Here is an 18,704-nt window from a genome sequence, read left to right as displayed (position 1 = left end):
TTCAATTCCGTTCAAATCCATTCTTTTTTTTACCTTGCTTTTTTGGAATCTTGTAAACACAACCATTGTCACTTTTTCCTCTCTTGAGAAATTAAATCCCAGGATGATAAAAGCTGAACATGGAGTCCATCATTTGTCTCCCTTCAGCACATCACAGGGTAATTCCATCAGTAGACATTAGGCTTAATGACCTTAATGAAGCCTCCCTATGTTAGGGCCCAGAGGGTCAAACTGCTGACCTAAGCTCTGCCTTACTCACGGCACCAGCTCTCTGGTCAAAGTCCTTATATTAGAGGGCAGAGGATACAGAACAGCCTGGCCAAAGTGGTCTGGCCAAGTTCTCAAGTCAAAGCCAACTCCTCTGCTCCTTCCCTCTCGTTATAGAGATGCATGTGTGCCCATCATGTGGGTCCTGACTAGCCAAGACCCCTTGCCCTTGTGCCGAGAGATCACTTGGCAGTCAGAGTGTCCATTCTCTTTTTATCCCTTGTATCTCATACCGAGTAGGCACTCAGTGGGCATTTATTCCATAAGTGGGTTGAATAAATGAGCGAATCAACTTGAGTATAGTTCACACACACTTGACAGCTGTTTACATGGAGGCCTACAAAGTGTAGGCTTTCTGTCTGGCATCTTCAAACAATCTTAGCATTTGCATGAAACTTCTAGAAATATTTCTTATTTAATGATTGTCACGGCCATAAAAAGTAGAACAGATATTTTTCTTGTTACCCCCATGTTAACAAGATCAGGGAACTCAGATTCAGAGAGGAGGAATAACTTGTCCCAGTCCTCTGCACTGAAAAGTGGCAGTGCCCGCACGGGCTTCTGTGACTCTCTGATGTACCTTGATGCCTTTATACGGTGCATTGTCTCTCCCTGAAAGCTAGGCTCTGGGTCATTCAAGCTGACAAATATTATACAGGAAACTAACTCATGCTGATAAAGGGCTAAAAGAGACCCTTTCCCCAATCTTGTTACTCGGGGGAACGCATCTTGTCACAAAGAAGAGTGTCCTTGGCTTTGACCTTGCAGCCCATATCAGTGAATCCATTTTCCTTCCACCATAACAAGCAAGCTGCTTCTGGGCTGTGAAATGAATCTCTGGGAAGGACACTCTAACAACTGATGGGTGAGTAGCTCATCCTCACTCAACAGTAAGAATGCACTGCTGGGCTCCCCTGCTCCTGTTAGCATCAAAAGGACTTCAAGGATCTGGGTGACACAAATCCATCCAGATCTGCAGTTGTGATGGGCCCTCGAAGGGACAATAAACTTAGGTTGATATTGTGCCTGGTTATGAGTTACTTATGGGTAAGGCTCATGAAGGCCCCTGCCTTGAAATCCAATGCCATCCAGAATTCCTTCCTTCATTCCCAGATTGTAACTTTTAGCCTTCATCTGTTCCCTGAGAGCCTCATCCCAATATGTAACTATTTGAGGAATATACCCCTTGGGTGTTTCCTCAAGGACAACATTTCCAAAATGCCACACTAATAACCTTCTTCCTGACATCCTCTCCTTACCCTGTATTTTCTTTCCCGGTCAGTGACACCGTCATCTCTCCAGTCACCCAAACCAAAACCAAGCCCATATTTTTGTTTAATTCCTTCATCATCCCCAATCCAATTAGTTACCAAGTCCCTACCCAAATCTCTCCACTTTTCATCCTTGTAAGCTGCAGCTGCATTGCTTCATGCCCAGATGGTCATAGAACATTCCTGACTGCATTCTGTCTTGGCCACCCACCGCACTCCTCAAATTGACCTTCCGCCTGGCAGCCAGGGTGAGCCAGCTACCATGCACGGCAGATCACCCAGCCCATGCAAGAAACCCTTTGGCAGCTCAGCATGGATCACACTCCCTGGCATGACATGACCTATCTGCCTATCGGGACTCCTCTGGCCCGAGGCGCCAGAGATTCTGGGAATCCTAATATGGTTTGCTTTCCTAAGTACACACCCTGCTGTCCCATACCTCCATGTCTTTGTTTCCATTATTTGACTTTCCTCGTGTTTCCTCACTCAGCTAACTCTCTCTCATCCTTAAAACTCACGCCTCGGGGCGCCTGGGTGGCGCAGTCGGTTAGGCGTTCGACTTCAGCTCAGGTCATGATCTCGCGGTCCGTGAGTTCGAGCCCCTCGTCGGGCTCTGGGCTGGTGGCTCAGAGCCTGGAGCCTGCTTCCGATTCTGTGTCTCCCTCTCTCTCTGCCCCTCCCCCGTTCATGCTCTGTCTCTCTCTGTCTCAAAAATAAATAAAACGTTAAAAAAAAAATTTTTTTTAAAAAACTCACGCCTCAATAACATCCTATGCAAATCTCTACTGTTGTACTATTACCTTGAAATGATTTGTTTGTGAATCTGCTGCCTTCTAGATTTAAGACCTTCAAGGACATCCACTCATCCCTCCATTAATCACCTCTAGCATTGTAATTATCACTTTACACAGCCACAGCCCAACAAATCTTCTAGCTTTTTGAAAGAAGGACCGGTGTTTCTTACGTGTGTTTCCCTGTGCCCAGCACAGAGCCAGACGCATAGAATGTGTCTAGATCTGCCTGTCTGTCGACAATCACTCATTTGTTTGAGAAATAACTTGAGATCGGATTTCATTCCAGTCACTGTGCTTTGCTCCAGCTCTTAAGGTTTACACGCCGAACGATATACGTGGTGGTTTTTAATAAGCTGCTGGTTCTGATATCTTGAGTAAGTGGAAAATGACTCCCTCGCTCTTCCCCCACTCCGTGGACTTGCTCTCTGTGGCACATGACCGTTTGCTGTTCGCCACAGATGCCACGGTGAAAATAAGAAAGCACAGTGTTTGGCAACACAAAAGTGAGCCTTGACTCCATGGTAAACGATATGAACAGTTCATTCACAGGAACACAGGGATAAGAAGCATCTGAAAAAGCACACCGCTTAGCTACAAAACTGAAATTGTACTGATGGGATATTTTCTCACTATTTAATTGGTAAAACTTTTAAAGGACTCATGAAAAAAGTTGTGAGCAAATATGCCATACAAGTAGGGACCTTATATTGGTACAACCTTTTGGAGGTCAGCTATCTATCAAGTTAAAAAAAAAATGTTTTTTTAACGTTTATTTATTTCTGAGAGAGAGAGACAGAGTGAAAGTAAGGGAGGGACAGAGAGAGAGGGAGGCACAGAATCTGAAGCAGGCCCCAGGCTCTGAGCTGTCAGCACAGAGCCCGACGTGGGGCTCGAACTCACAAACCGTAAGATCATGACCTGAGCCGAAGCCGGACGCTTAACTGACAGAGCCACCCAGGTGCCCCAGCTATCTGTCAAATTTAAAGACATAGTTGGGTCATACGAAGGCTCAACAGGCCCATTGATAAGAAATTCTTAAGTGAACAAAGGGTCAAAGGTGTTCACTGCATCATTGTTTGAAATAAGAAAAAACTAGAAGGGGACTAAATGTCCGTCAGAAGATAGATTAGGTACGTTGGGTACATCCATATAATGAAGGATATCACAAAAAGAACATACACGGAGTTCTTTTCCATGACATGGAAAGATGTCAGGATATATTGTTAAATGAAAAAGAAAACAAATTATGGAAAAGTACATGTGTTTTTTCATTGTAAAATATATATAATCTTATATATATTGTCTGGAAAGCTACACCTAAACTGTGAATAATGGTTATTTCAGAAAAGTTGGATTAGGAGGGAGACCATTACAATTTTTACTTTTTATAATTTTTACTTTGTGCATTATCTGAATTTTTTTTTTTAACCACAGGTGTCTTTTCTTTTCCTTTTCTTACGTTTTATTTATTTTGAGAGAGAGACAAAAGGAGAGCAAGTGGGGGGGGGGGAGGGCAGAGAGAGGGAGATACAGACTCCCAAGCAGGCTCTGTACTGTTAACACAGAGCCCTACTTGGGGCTCGAACACACAAACCATGAGATCGTGACCTAAGCAAAGCCCGAGACTCCTTGGATTCAGAACCCTCATCCCTTCGCCAAACTCTCACACTAGCAGATCTTACTTTCCTCTTGTCCGTTTATTATTTTTTTAAGCTTATTTATTTATTTTTGAGAGAGTGCAGGAGGGGCAGAGGGAGAGGGGGAGACTGAGAATCCCGAGCAGGCTCTGCACTACCAGCACAGAGCCCGATGCAGGGTGTGAACCCACAAACCATGAGATCATGACCTGAGACGAAATCAAGAGTCAGATGCTTAACCGGCCGAGCCACCAGGTGCCCCATCCTCTTGACCATTTAATAAACACACACCGAGACCTTCCTACTGCTGTTGTCCTCACATCTGCCCACAGAGAGGAACTTAGTGAGTCAGGCTGCAGTCTTTTCTGCATTTTAAAAGTGCATCCCAGGAGAAGGCCATTGATGACACAAAGACCAGCAGTCCCAAAGGGTATGGGACCAGAGGAGTTTCCTAGCACAGTCTGAACCAATCACTTAGGGAGCTTCTTAAAAACGCAGCTCTCTGGGCCCTTCCCACAAACACTGAATCTGAGGGTGGGGCCAGGAAACTGGGGGCCGGATACTTTCCTGTGGCTCTCCACAGCCTTTGTACCTTTAGTCTGCACACATCTGGGTATCCTTGACAATATCAGGTTAGGAAAGTTAAGTTTTGATTCTGAAAGCTCCACAAAGACACCAAATAGAGAAGGGGGAAGAAATACCAAAGAGTGGAAGCCTAGCATCACTTTGCAAAATAAAATTTCTACCCATAGATGTGTTTATCTATAGATGATCTATGTCCGGGAAGAGTCTTTCCTGCTTTGCCCTTCCTGTGCTGACCATCATTGTAACCAGTAGATTGATCACTGCCAGGAATGAAGCTTTATAAAAAATCGCCATTGATGCTTAAATGACATCTGCAGAGCCAGTTTTAACAATAAGCAGAAAACATCGCCATAAAAGCTATGTTAATACAAGGGGTTATTACTTTTTCAGGGTGACGTTGACATGTTTGAGGAAGACCTAAGGTGAGATCCTACGACTTTTATTCACCACTTGCTAATATAACAGAAACCAACCAACCAACCAACCAACCAACCAAAGATGCTCTTTGAGATAATGCCAGAGTAGCTTCTCCCCATTACTGGAAGAGTCTAAAAATCTTAAAATACTGGAAGCTCAAATTTGTTCCTAGGGAGACCCTTCCTCTGTCCTGTGGGATCAGTCGTTCTTAAACGTGGCTGCATTTGGGGACTAAATGATGTCACTGGTCTGGGATGCAGCCTGGGCTCTGAGATTCTTTCTAAACTCCTCAGCTGATTCTCATGGGCAGCCAAAATTGAGATTGTTGCTTGTTAGAGAATTTTTTAAAATGTTTCTTTATTTTGAGAGAGAGAGAGAGAGAGAGAGAGAGAGAGGGAGTATGAGCAGGGGAAGGGCAGAGAGAGAGGGAGAGAGAGAATCCCAGTCTCTGCGCTGAGCTCAGACCCTGACATAGAGCTTGATCTCATGACCATGAGATCATGACTTGAGCCAAAATCAAGAGTCAGACCCTTAAACGACTGAGCCACCCAGGTGCCCCTAGAGATTCTTTTTAATCCCACAGATGTGAAGCAAGACCTACCCCCTGGGAAGCCCTGAGCCAGGAGATAATCCCAGTTCAGGTGCTTCAGGGTGAGACATGTTGGTGTAACATGTTGTCTACGTATATATGGGTGATGGGAGTCCTTGCTTTGGACACTGCATCACATCTTCAACCCATCCCTGTTTTCTGCCTTACTTTGTGGGACAGCGCCCTGTGAGCCTGACACAGGCTAACCTCTCACCTCAAGGCCTGCACTTTCAACCTGGTGTCTCAGACCTTCTCAAAGCAAAAGGGGCCCCCAGCTGATGGAGGACAGAGCAGGCATTAGGGCATGGGCTCAAACTGTGTCACGTGGGCATTAAAGGAGAGAGTACCTACTCAGGTTTGGAGAGCTGGATTGCAATTGCTGGGTGGCATTGAGCAAATCATCTAAGCTCTCCAAATCATCAGTTTCCTTATTGACGAATAGAGCTACTAATACTCAACGTGAGCTCTTGTCCTCGGCATTCAATGACATATAAAGAATGTGAAATTATTTGATTCGAAATAGGGGCTCAACACATTACACATTTTTACCCGTATCATTTTACTTCATCCCAAATAACCCTGTAAAGTAATTAAGGTAGATGGTATCACCATCTTGTGGGGAAAAAAATGCAGATCTCGAAAGTGTAAGTGACAAGCCTCACGTTTCAAAGAATATCAAGGGCAGGACCAGGCCAGGAATTCAGGTGTCTTGGCTCCTAATGGCCACCTCCTCCTCCTTATTTTATATTGTGCTGTGACCTTTTCCTCAAAAGACAGCAGAAATTTTCGAGTCTTTGACAAATATTAGAAGAAAAAAGAAGGGCGCCTGGGTGGCTCAGTCGGTGAAGTATCTGACTATGGCTCGGGTCATGATCTCACGGTTCGTGAGTTCAAGCCCTGCGTTGGGCTCTGTGCTGACATTGTGGAGCCTGCTTGGGATTCTGTCTCTCCCTCTCTCTCTCTGCCTCTCCCCCACTCCCCCACTCTCGCTGTCTCAAAATAAATAAACTTAAAAAAAAACCCTACATAATTAGAACTCTATACATTTAAAAAAGAAAAAGAAGAAAAAAGAGCTAATGAAGCAGAAGATGTTTTCCTTTAAGCAAAAGGCACTTTGATAAAGAACAGGTGTAGCCATTTGTTTCAGAATGTATTGTTTACACAAGCGTGTTGTTTAATGGCTACCCGGCAATCCTCCCATGCTTCAGTTCCTCTTAAATGACATAACTGCCTCAGCTCCCCTATCAATGCCTCCGTCTCTCCCACGAGTTAGATTTGCTTGCCTCTAGATGTTGAATGTCTCAGAACTGCATTTGAAAACTCTAGTGTGGATCTGCATCGAGCTTGTGCACAAGCTGCCTCCGTCCCGGGCTCTCCCTGTGGCCATTTGGGCAGAAGTCACTGGCCATTTTGCATAGTTAGTCAAGTGACTTATTAGACTGGGGCCCCAGGTGACCCAGGAGGGGCTGTGTCATAGCTGGGGTGGGTTTCAATAACTTCCCCACTCATGGCCTTGCCTATGTCCTTCCTGTGTTCAAATGCTAAAGTCCTACCTTGCCAGGGAGACTTTTCTGACCCTCTCAACCTACAGTGATTTATTCCTTTTGAAACTTGCGGTCTCTTTTAGTTGTCTCATTCGGGACTTACTTTAACTTTTTTCCAATTTATTTATTTGCATCCTGGTTTTTTAATCTTAAGCTGTGTTCTTTTATAAACCTGTCCTTTCGCTCTGTAAATCTTATCTCCTCAACTGCACCATCATGTCTTTGAGGTTAAGGACGATGTTTCATACTTTTTTCGTTTGTTCCCAGGGCACAGACAGTGCTAGAATCATGCTTAGGAAGTATTTGTCAAGCAAATGAATGGGTGTTGAACAAACTCAGTGGCTTTGCAGAATATCAATTATTTTATTAGTGGATTCCCAAGCGTTCAACCTTTATAAACCTTATGGGTTTTGCAGTATAATGGTTGTGAAAGCTTGTTTTGAAAATAATACGGGAAATCTTAGTCTTGGGAATTCCTGCCTTCCAAATTCTCTGTCCGTCTCCTTACTCCAAAATTACAACTAAGACAATAACTGAGGTCTCCATAGTATATTCTATAAAAGCTGAAAAAACTGATTTTAAGGCTCCTCCAGAAGAACAAGCAGGAAAAAAATACCAAAAAAAATTATTTTCCATCCTTAGTTTAACAACTCTTATTTAACCTCAGCTCTTAACATTACAAAAAAATTTCAGAGATATAATTGATACGTAACATTATGTTAGTTTCAGGTATACAGTATAATGATTCAATATTTGTATATCTCGTGAAGGTCTTAACATTTTTTACAGGTGCTACATTTTGTCTCTTTTGCTTCCCTCATGAATATTCAAGAAATGCCTCCATAAGAAGGTCATCACTGTCATTTAGGTTGGTGACTATTAATTATTTCTTCTTTTACTCACAACAGTACTAAGGACTTCTTTTGCAAATGGATATCCCAACCTTGAGTTTGGCTCAAAAATCAAAAGCACAATGAATATCCAAAACCTGATTTTGGTTCAAAAATCAAAAGCACCTGGGTGGCTCAGTCGGTTGAGCATCCGCTCATGATCTCACGGTCTGTGAGTTCGAGTCCCGTGTCGGGCTCTGTGCTGACAGCTCAGACCCTGGAGCCTGCTTCGGATTCTGTCTCTCCCTCTCTCTCTGCCCCTCCCTCCCTCATGCCCTGTCTCTCTCTCTCTCTCTCTCTCTCTCTCTCTCAAAAATAAATAAACATTAAAAAAAATTTGTTTTAAATAAAAAAAAATCAAAAGCACAATCTTTTGATCACAGTTTATACACTGAATGAGATAATTGGCAAGCTTGGAAGAACAAATTACTTCCGTTGTGTTTTGAGGCAGAAAAGGTGTGTGTGGGCACATAAGCAGTGTTCTGTAAGAAATTAATGGAAGCAAAAGGAATGAATAAATAAGCGGATAGACAATCTAAGGAACCGCACTGACATCCGAGGGCTTCCTTGGTTTGCTGAGCAGTTCTTGCCTATCCTGGGTGTGCAGTAGGGATGTGGTCATCCCTGGGTGGAAAAAAGTACAGGGGACGTATAAGTGGAGAATCACAGGAAGGACGGGTATTTGGTTACCGATTCACCAAAAGGCAGGTCATTCCGTGGGTAGAAGACACTGAAATTGTATTGAGAAGATTAACCCAGTGACAAGAAGCCTCAGAGGCTGAGACCTGGGTCTTCAGACCCAGCCCAGGACCTATTGGGCTCATAGGGCTCACTAACTAATATCAGTTTTTCATTTGGCAAAGCTCATTGACCCAGCCTCTCAAGTACCTATTTTGTGATAGCAAATATCTTAATTCTAAGGTGAAAGGGACCTAGGAGCAAACCTGATCCAATGCCTTTATTTCTCCCTTTTCATATTGATAGATTTTTTTTTTTAATGGAGACCATGATGTTTTATCCACAGTTAGTGGATTGCATGGCTCAGTAATATTTGTTGAAGAAATAAATGAATGGTGGACTCACCTACTTCTGCTGTGACTGCAAAATCTAATCTCCAAACTTAATAACCCTACCTTTCAGAGAGGCTTACCCAGGTGGGTCCTCAAAACCCCAAGATGCCATTAGTGCCTGGGGGCAGCGCTCTATTTCTGGAAGAAAGGGAGTAAACAAGGGAGCAAACTTCTCAGGGGCCCATCTTTGCGATGATTTTGCCAACTTACACCCCAGTCTTGACTGCTACTCTCTGCTAAAGTCAGCACATAGGAGCCCCAGACAATGGAAAAGGAGAGAACTTGGAGAAAAGGAAGTTTAAGTGGCGTCAAAATCCCACTTCACATGACAGTTTTCCAGAAACTCAGCCCTAGCATGCTCGTCCAAAGTTGGTTTACATTAACGGATATCCATGTGCCGGGAGACTGTTTTTCCCAGATTAGTTGGTCTGGAGGCCCTGCCTTTCTGAAACAGTTTGGCTTTAAAGAACATGTCATTGTTTTTACTAATTTGGATGTTGCTTTTCAAGTGGCAGAAAAAATTGTTATGGTATCTGAACTGTTTATCTTAGATTTTGCAGTTACTGCAAAAACTGATGCATTGGAAAAGATAAATTCACTAAAATTACTTGTATCCTGATACTTAGGTGATGAATCACTTCATATTGCTGTAAAATCTATATACTCTTATGATAAAAATACAATTAACTGCTTAGACAATAATTTAGCTCCAAATAATAAAATGATTTTGAAAAGAAAAATAATACTCTGAATAATGGGAAATTAAATCTTATTCATGAATGCAAAATCGAATATTCTTAAAGTAACAAACTCTCTGTTCATATGATAACAATTAAAGTCTCCATAGTATGTTTTATAAAATCTGATTTTAAGATTTCTCCAGAAAAACAAGCAGGAAAAAATAACCAAAAAGTTTTTCCAAAAGGCTTAGTGAAAGATTTATTTTCTAGATTTTAAAACAAGTGACAATTACCAAAACTATGTGATATTAGATTAAAAGCAAGGAAGAAATGATGAGATAGAGTATATTTTTTAAAAGTAAATTAAAACCATTATAAGAACTTACTACATGAAAAAAAATACAATGCAAGAAATAATCATAATTCAGTACGTGGGCACAATCGAATCACAGTACAGAGAATATATTAGATTCATACCTTATATCATACACTTATAATAAATTTTGGTCGAAACAAAATGATGAACATAAGAAAACTAGAAGAAAATAAGCATATTCTTTCCAACTAAAAAAGGGAGAAATACTTCTGATTCTCTAATGTTATAATTAGACATAAAATAGATGTTATAACATCCAAAAACCAAAAGAGCTTAAAAGATAAAATATAAGTGAGAAGGGGCACCTGGGTGGCTCAGTCGGTTGAGCATCTGACTCTTGATTTCAGCTCAGGTCATGATCCCAGGGTCCTGGGATTGAGCACCGCTTTGATCTCTCTTTCTCTCTGTCCCCCTCCCCCCCACTTGCACTTGCTCCCTAAAATAAAAAAAAATATGTGTGTGTGGGGGGGGGGAAGAGTATACGTTTTAAATGTTAAAGAAAAGTTTTACCATGGAAAAAAATCAGGAATTGATCTAATCATTTGAGGTCAATATTCAGCTTTTCATGTAAAATGAGGTCATAGGAAGGTTTACACACAAGGAAATGTAGACAATAAATCACCATATGGAAAAACGCTCAGGCTGAATAGCAACTAAAGAGATGTAGACGAAAGGACTTTGAAAGACCACAGAACGTCAATTAAAGTAAGTGCAGGCATTGGCGCTACAGAGAATGGGCTTTGGAGTCTGACTAATACAGATACGGATCTCGGCTTTGCCATGGTCCAGCAGTATCCTTGACCAAAAGTCTTAATTTCTCAGCGTCAGTTTTGCAGTCGGCAACAAGGGGCCATTATACACCTAGAAGGGTTATTGTGAGCCCGGAACGGTTAGTGTAAGTAAACACTCAGGACGGCATGTGGCACATGCTCGATGTCTTCAATAATGGTGGTGGCATATGGTGATGATGGGGACGATGATGGTGACAATAGCTGGTCATGGGGAAGGCGGCGGTTATAAAAGTAATGGCGGTAGTGAGTGATGGAGGTATGGGTGGCCGTTTTGTGGATGAGAGTGACCGTGATGTCAGTGACAGTGTTTTGGTGGCATTTTGAAGGTGATGGTGACAGTGGGGGTGGATGATGACGATGGGGATGATATTCATGGTGAAGGTAGCTGATGACTAATGGTGCTACTTTTGGTTGTCTGGGCAAAGGTAACGATAATGGGAGTGGTCATGATGTCAGGGGGCAGGGGTGGTGGCAGCGATGTGGTAAAAACACTTAAAATGATTAATGACATTGCTTGGTAGATAAATCAGCAAAACGGAATGCTAAAGATTCAATGCTATATGGACTTGTAATTTATCTTTTAACCTTCCTAGAAAGCAGCCTAGCAAGATACAGCAAGAGCCGATGTATTGTGCACGTTGACACAGGAATTAAACCCTTGGGAATATGGATTGGAAAAAAATATCCCTAAATTAAAATTGGTCTGGAAATGGTATAGCGATGCTATTTATAACTGGGAACAATCCAAAGCGTCAACAATAGGGAGGTGACTAAGCAAATCATGATACGTCAAGATAATGGAATAATATCATGTAGCTATTTAAAGTGAAACATGAGGAAATATGCATATGAAAAAAATTGTGTTAGAACAGCACAGAACTGTGTGTGGATAGTCAGTGTGTGTTTGTGTGCTTTTACCAAAGAACAGAAGAAATGATAAACACATGTGCATAGAGTTTTGTAAAGATTCGACCTGCATTCAGCTTTTTCCTTTTGTATATATACTTGCTTAATGGACCCTTAATTTTTATGAAAGATTATGATGGAACTTGAAGCTATACCTCACTCCAAAGAGCTGGCCCCTAACTGATCAATTCCAAGGTCAGCCATCTCCCATCCCCTCCTTGGGCCCCGTTTACCACCCATCTTTTAGGGCTCCTCCCACCTCTTTGTGACTCATTTTGTCTTCACAATGGTCAGGGAGAGCTTTCGGAACCAAAATAATGTTCTGTTTCAAAACGAAACACAGAGGTCCTAAAAAGCTTAGCGGCATCTATCTGAGTGTATATCTACGAATTTGAATGTGGGATAGATTTGTGGTTGTGTATGAAAGGCCCGGGAGTATTGATAAGCTGTAAACTTGGGGGTAGTTACTTGACTCCTCCGTGCCTCCATTTCTCTGGCTGTAAAAGGGAAAAAACAATGGTAATGAACTCATTGAGCTATTGCAAGGGTTAAATGAGATAATCCCCGCAAAACATGGCAGGATGCTTGATTCATAATGAGTTCATATTCATTGTTATTTACACTGAATATTAGCATTGCTCTTACTAGTCTAAGTACTCTTCCAGAAATTATCAAGAACTCTGGATTAAATATAAAAGTTCTGGGTTACCAGCTTCGTCATCTATACAATGGAGCATTAGATCAGGTAATTTGTGACATTCTGTTTCTCCGTTGTCTAGGAGACAGTAATGCTTCTTTTTATTGATTTCTGCTTCATTTTTGGAAGGATAATAATAAACTCAAAAAATATAAACTTAAACAGACTTCCCCTCTGTTTAAATATTGTTTTAATAAAATACTAATGTTTATCTTGTTAAAATATTCTGAACCCTGTCTTAATTCTCTCGATGGAAACATCAAAACGTTATCGTTCCTCATGAAACACGTTACACTTATATTTGAAATACATAATACATAATACAAAAGCTCTCTGCTTTTTCAATAATTTCTTATTTGATTTGGGGTTCTGCACCTCTAAGTTTATTCTGGGGGTTTAATTTTCATTTTTGCTAGTTTTATTCCTTTGCGGTTTTGTAATTTTTCAAAACAAATTTATTTCAACCCATCAAGGTAGAAACAACATTGTAAGGTCTACTTAAGAAGTGAGGCAGATAAGAAAAAAAAAAGAAAAAGAAAAAGACGCAAGACAAGTAATTGTAGGCCTTAGGAAATTCAGAACCCCCAGACCCTCCCCCGGGTGTTTTTCATCCTTACATCCTCAACACAGGCACGCCTCGGGAAAACCCTAGAGGGCGCTGTTTTCCTGCTTGTTACCACTTTTGCCTTGCCTTCTCGATGGGAAAATGGAAAGACAAAGGGAGGAGTGAAGCAAATTCATCATCCACAAAACACAAACCATCCAAGCCCGAGGGGGATGAGGGTATGAAGTCTCAGTGCCTCTTTGCCAGGTGAGGATGCAGAAGCCCGGTGAGCTTGTCGAAGGTGATTCCATCACTCCTTAGTGGCAGAGACAAAGCTAGAGTCCAGACCTCGGACCCAGACCTTTTCTCCACCACCTGCTCTTTCATTGGATAAAACACAGAATATCAAGTGGGAGGCCCAGACAAACACTTCTGGGCACACACTCTCCCTTGCTTACTAGTTCGTGTTTCCAAGGAGTATGGTCACTGACTGACAGGTAAGGGTATATTTAGGAGTGTAGAATTCACAGGGATTTTCAATAAGAAATTTTTGAAACCTCAGAGAGATCAGCTTATTTATCTCGAAGTATAAGTTTCATGTATTTCATGAGGAAATATAGCATTTCAATGTTTCCATTGAGAGAATTGAGACAATGTTCAAAATATTTTAGCAAGGTGAACAGTATTTTATTAATGCAATATTTAAAATTTTTAAAAACAAAGTTAAAAAAATTTTTTGTTCTTTATTTATTCTTGAGAGTGAGACAAGGTGTGAGCAGGGGAGGAGCATAGAGAGAGGCAGACACAGAATCTGAAGCAGGCTGCAGGCTCCGAGCTGTCAGCACAGAGCCCGACGTGGAGCTCGAACTCATGAACCGTGAGATCATGACCTGAGCTGAAGTTGGATGCTCAACCAACTGAGCCACCCAGGGGTCCCTAAAAATAAAGTTTGGAGGGGAGGTCCACTCTCTACCTAGGCCACTCATGAATTATACTGAATAACTGCCTTATTAGCCCCAACCAGTTGCTACTGGATGGGATGGTGATGCTATTATTGATGATGATAATGATGATGGCTTACATTTATTGAGTACTTTCTGTGTGCCAGGTACTGTGCTAGGTGGTTTGTATCCATTGGCTCATTTACCCCTTACAATCGCCTTATAAGGCATGTACTATGAGGAGAGTGAGAATTAGGAGTTTTAAGTAGCTAGCCTAGAATCATACATGTGGGAGGCAAATAATTGGACCGTAAAAATAGACCAGGGGTTTCATTTGTTTATCTGCCATGTTCTCAGATACCTGCGACTCTAGAAAATGTGATCGAGATGAATTAAGAGAGAGGGGCACCTCGGTGGCTCAGTCGGTTAAGCATCCGACTCTTGGTATTGGCTCAGGTCATGATCTCACGGTTCATGGGACGGAGCCCCACACTGGGGCTTTCAGTGCAGAGCCTGGTTGACATTCTCCCCTTCCTTCTCTCTCTCTCTCTCTCTCTTTCTCTCTCCCCCTCTCCTCCTCCTCTCTCTCTCTCTCTCAAAAAATTAAATACACTTAAAAAAAAAAAAGATGGATTCAGAGAGAGAAAGACTTAGGGTAGTGGAGGTGTGGCAGTTAGACTCATTTTCTATCTTTAGTGCTGCCGAATCGAATAAGGCAAAGTCCTAATGTGCCCGGTTCATGTTCTAGTTACGAAGAGAAGACCGGAGAGTTGCTTCACAGTTGGAGGTAGCACTTAGAAGAGGTTGAGGTTAGGACCCACATCAAGGACAGGTCAGAAGAAACACATCTGAACCATGGAGAGGAGGAAGAGAGAAATGCCCTTCAACTGTGTTTCCTTTTCTTCCAGAGGCCAGTTCCCTCACCTGTTGGCACACGGCACCAAGGTAAGGCAGAAAAGCTCTCTGTATATAACTTGCATTGGGCGTCCTAATTTGTCACTGCAGGCTCAGAGGGAATGACCGTCCATCCTTCAGTTCCTAGATTCATGGGGTTGGCAAAGCTAAATAAGGCACACTGCCTGCTTTGATATGCTTGTGTTGGAGTTGAGAGAAAAGGCATCCCCATCTAGAATCTGGGGGGAAAATCAAGTTTGGTAAGGAATTCCTTGCCGTAGTTGAAGGCTTTTTGATTAATAAAAAAAAGCAAATATCCTGATAAAAAAATAACCACCTCAAACCATATTTATGCCTTGACATGACTGTACTTGCCAGATATTTTTCCAAGAGTAATGTTGGAAGAAGGTGTGCAAAGAGGGGCGCCTGGGTGGCTCGGTCAGTTAAGTGTCTGACTTCGGCTCAGGTCATGATCTCGTGGTCAGTTCGAGCCCCACGTCGGGCTCTGTGCTGACAGTTCAGAGCCTGGATCCTGCTTTGGATTCTGTGTACCACCACCCGCCCCCCCCCACTCCTCCCCCACTCGTGCTCTGTCTCTCAAAAATAAATAAATGTTAAAAAAAATTTTTTTAATAATAATAAAAAAAGAAGGTGTGCAAAGAGAAGGCAAGGGAGGAGAGACAGGAGGCAGTACAGGGAAACTGCAGATTTTACCTGCATCATCACTGTGTTCAAGAGTAAGCCTCCCAGAGGCGCCTGGGTGGCTCAGTCTATTAAGCGGCAACTTAGGCTCAGGTCACGATCTCGCAGTTCGTGAGTTCGAGCCCTGCAATGGGCTCTGTGCTGGCATCTCAGAGCCTGGAGCCTGCTTCTGATTCTGTGTCTCCCTCTCTCTGTCCCTCCCCACTCATGCTCCCCCCACCCCCCTAAATAAGTAGACATTAAAAAAAAATTTTTTTTTTTTAGAGTAAGCCTCTCCAGGAATTTACATACATTTGGAAATTTTATGCTGCGGCTCTGAATTCTTTTGCTTTCGTTATCATCATGAACTTTCACGGCACAGGTAAAATGTAAATGGAAACTTGGTCATGTTTTGCCTCACATACGGAGAACAGACCTATTTGCCAATGCTAGGGGTCTAGATTTCTTCAAGGGAGGCTGGCTGAGAATGCTTTGGGGAACTTGATTCTTTCATTGAACAGTCATCTATTTCTCTCACGTGGTTTGTCTCTGGGGGCCATAAAGTTATTCAAGGTGTAAAAACGCAGCTCCAGGGGTTCCTAGGATTACAGCACAATTAATGAAAGCTACCGTCTAAATTTGATCCTACTGAAGTCAAAGAAAGTGGGAAATCAGCAGCTTGAATCCACAATACAACTTGAAAAATCACTGGCGATGAAAACCACATTCAAAACTCTCTCATAAGTCATCAGGGTTGAAGGAATTTATCGGCTGCGTTTGAGTGCTCCATTCTTGGGCATGCTGCTTCCCCAGAACCCTGCTGACACCTAGCCCCACTTTCCATAAATAAATAATTCTTCATTTGCTGACCTGGAGCCGTGAGCACGCAGCCCCTCCACCCCTGCTCTCCTCTGAGAGTAAAATGCCCTCTTGCATTTTTAATGCAACTCCCAAGACTGTGTGTCAAGTTTCCACAAAGTTTGCCAGAAGAATTAGCTGCCCCCTTTTAATAGGCAAGAGGTCAGAAAATAAACCTTTTTTTTTTTAATGACAGCGTTTGAAAAATTAAGAAAATGAAACACTTGATCCAGCAGCGTACTGCATTTCACATTTTTGCAAAGATTGGTTTCTATAATTTTACCATCTGGCCCAACACAGTGAAATTTACTTTATTGGATACAATAACAACCAAGTTATTATTATTTTTCTTGCTTCCTTCCCTTCCTTCCGCTGCAGATGTGGGAAGCATGAGTCACACTGGACTGACTCAGAGGAAGTATGACTTCACGAAATACTCACAGAGTCGGGGACTTGGGGGGCTCATCCTCCACAGTGCTGGGAACCAAGAAAACATTGGCCTTCTGGGCAACCATTTCTCGATTTCAGGATCTTTTGTGGAGATTTGCTTAATGTCAGTGGGTCTGTTCACTGTTTCTACAACTAGGCACCTGAACTAAAGCACTAAGCCAGATAAAAATGTATTTAATTATTATTCAAATCCAAGGTAGGGGCACCTGGCTGGCTCAGTTGGTAGAACATGTGACTCTTGACCTCAGGGTCATGAGTTCAAGCCCCACTTTGACCGTGGAGACTACTTGAAACACACACACACGCACACACACACACACACACACACACACACACACATCCAAGGTTATTTTATTTTCTTTATAAAACCTGTATCTAATTTTTTGTATTGATGCATTGAAACTAGTATTAAACAGTTAGACATACTTAAAGAAGAAAACAGTGACAAACACTTGTAAGATGACTATGCAAACATAGCCCCTTATTAAGAGTTTGGTATATCTCCTCCCTGTGTTCTACCCAGGTTTTTATCTTTCATATCTTACAAAATTGAAATTATACTCTATTACCAGTTGGTATTCATCAAGGTACCGCAGTCTTCCACATCTAATTCTTCTCTCCTGATACACAGTATCCACAAAATTTCGAACATGCCCTGGTCCTTAGAAGCCCTGGATAAATGATGCCCAATGGATATACATATTTGCTATTATTGCTTTACAAATACAAGCTTCAGCAATCACTCTAACTGTGTGCAGGCAGGTGTAGACACTTTTGGGGAGGTAGGTGGGAGTGGGGATTAGGATGGGAGCCGAGGGGAGGGTGCCAGAATTATTCCTTAGTTTCCTGAACCATCTTCTCCACTAGGATTTCAAGAAAACCACAGTTTGCTTTAGAGGTAAAGAAACAAAGTGGACTTGGCTTCCATGGATGAAACTGGGTTCCTTTACCTGTGTGTACCAATTTCCTCAACTCTGATATGTCATTTTGCCCATTGGGACTTTAATTCCCTCCACTGTGCAATGAAAATAATCTCTAAGGTTACTTTCTCCTCCGATATCCTCCGTTGCTATCTTGTCTGCCTCACCTGATGATCTCCCCAGTTAAAGTAAACTTATCAGTGAGAGCAGCTCATCAACTCTACCTCAATGGAAACAAAAGAAACATGATGAAGGTTTAGCACGTTTGCTCCCAAACAACCTGACTGCTCACGAATGGCACTAAGAAGGTAGCGAAGGTCAAAAGCCTCTTTAATGTCTGATCACCTGGTGTTCCTGTCCTGGAAGCAGACCCTCTACTTGAGCCTGCGTGGTCATCAGTGTGGTCCCCAGAGACCTCATTTCTTACCTCAACACTGATTTTTTCCCTTCCAGTTGGGTGTATACCCCATGCTGATTTTTTGTAAAGGTGCTTTGAAACACAGTCCATTTAGAGTAGTGGCAGTGTCCTTCTGTTATCAGTGGCTTCCTTAAATGGAAGCATGTGGCAGTGAAGTCCAACACACAGGAGGTGGGTGTTCCTGACAGATATCACAGAGCCTGGTGCCCTTCCTTACCACATGCCCAGAGGAAGTGTGGAGTCCGGGATGGCTCAGCCTTCATGGGTAAGACTGTTGAAAGGTCAGGACTGACCAATCTGTGTCTAAATACCCAATTGGTATAGGAAGTTGCTTGGAACCAACCCTCTGACCTAGCCCAAGCAGGATTGATTGTGACATTAATAAACCTCAAGATCCTTGATCCCCTCCTTTGCACTGGTTCCTTCCAAGGTTTAGAAAAGGACCTATGATAGAGTTCACGTAATCATTTGTGTTTTTTTTTTG

General features: G+C 42.3%; 1 protein-coding gene and 1 long non-coding RNA gene across 5 annotated transcripts in view; one reads left to right on the top strand and one right to left on the bottom strand.

Annotated features, from left to right (window-relative positions):
- CLIC5 (chloride intracellular channel 5) overlaps positions 1 to 18,704 on the bottom strand; it is a 159,802-nt gene that overhangs the window by 115,221 nt on the left and 25,877 nt on the right. The gene's annotated exons all lie outside the window — the stretch shown is intronic.
- Positions 1 to 18,704, top strand: part of LOC106974004 (uncharacterized) — a 37,947-nt gene that overhangs the window by 5,476 nt on the left and 13,767 nt on the right. For both annotated transcript variants that reach the window (XR_008298578.1, XR_008298579.1), the window contains exon 2: positions 14,748 to 14,944. This is a non-coding gene — a long non-coding RNA (uncharacterized LOC106974004). The remainder of the gene's footprint in view (positions 1 to 14,747; positions 14,945 to 18,704) is intronic.

Source organism: Acinonyx jubatus, chromosome B2 (assembly GCF_027475565.1).
Source record: "Acinonyx jubatus isolate Ajub_Pintada_27869175 chromosome B2, VMU_Ajub_asm_v1.0, whole genome shotgun sequence".
Taxonomy (NCBI): Eukaryota; Metazoa; Chordata; class Mammalia; order Carnivora; family Felidae; genus Acinonyx; species Acinonyx jubatus.
This window is presented reverse-complemented; position numbering and strand designations above follow the sequence as displayed.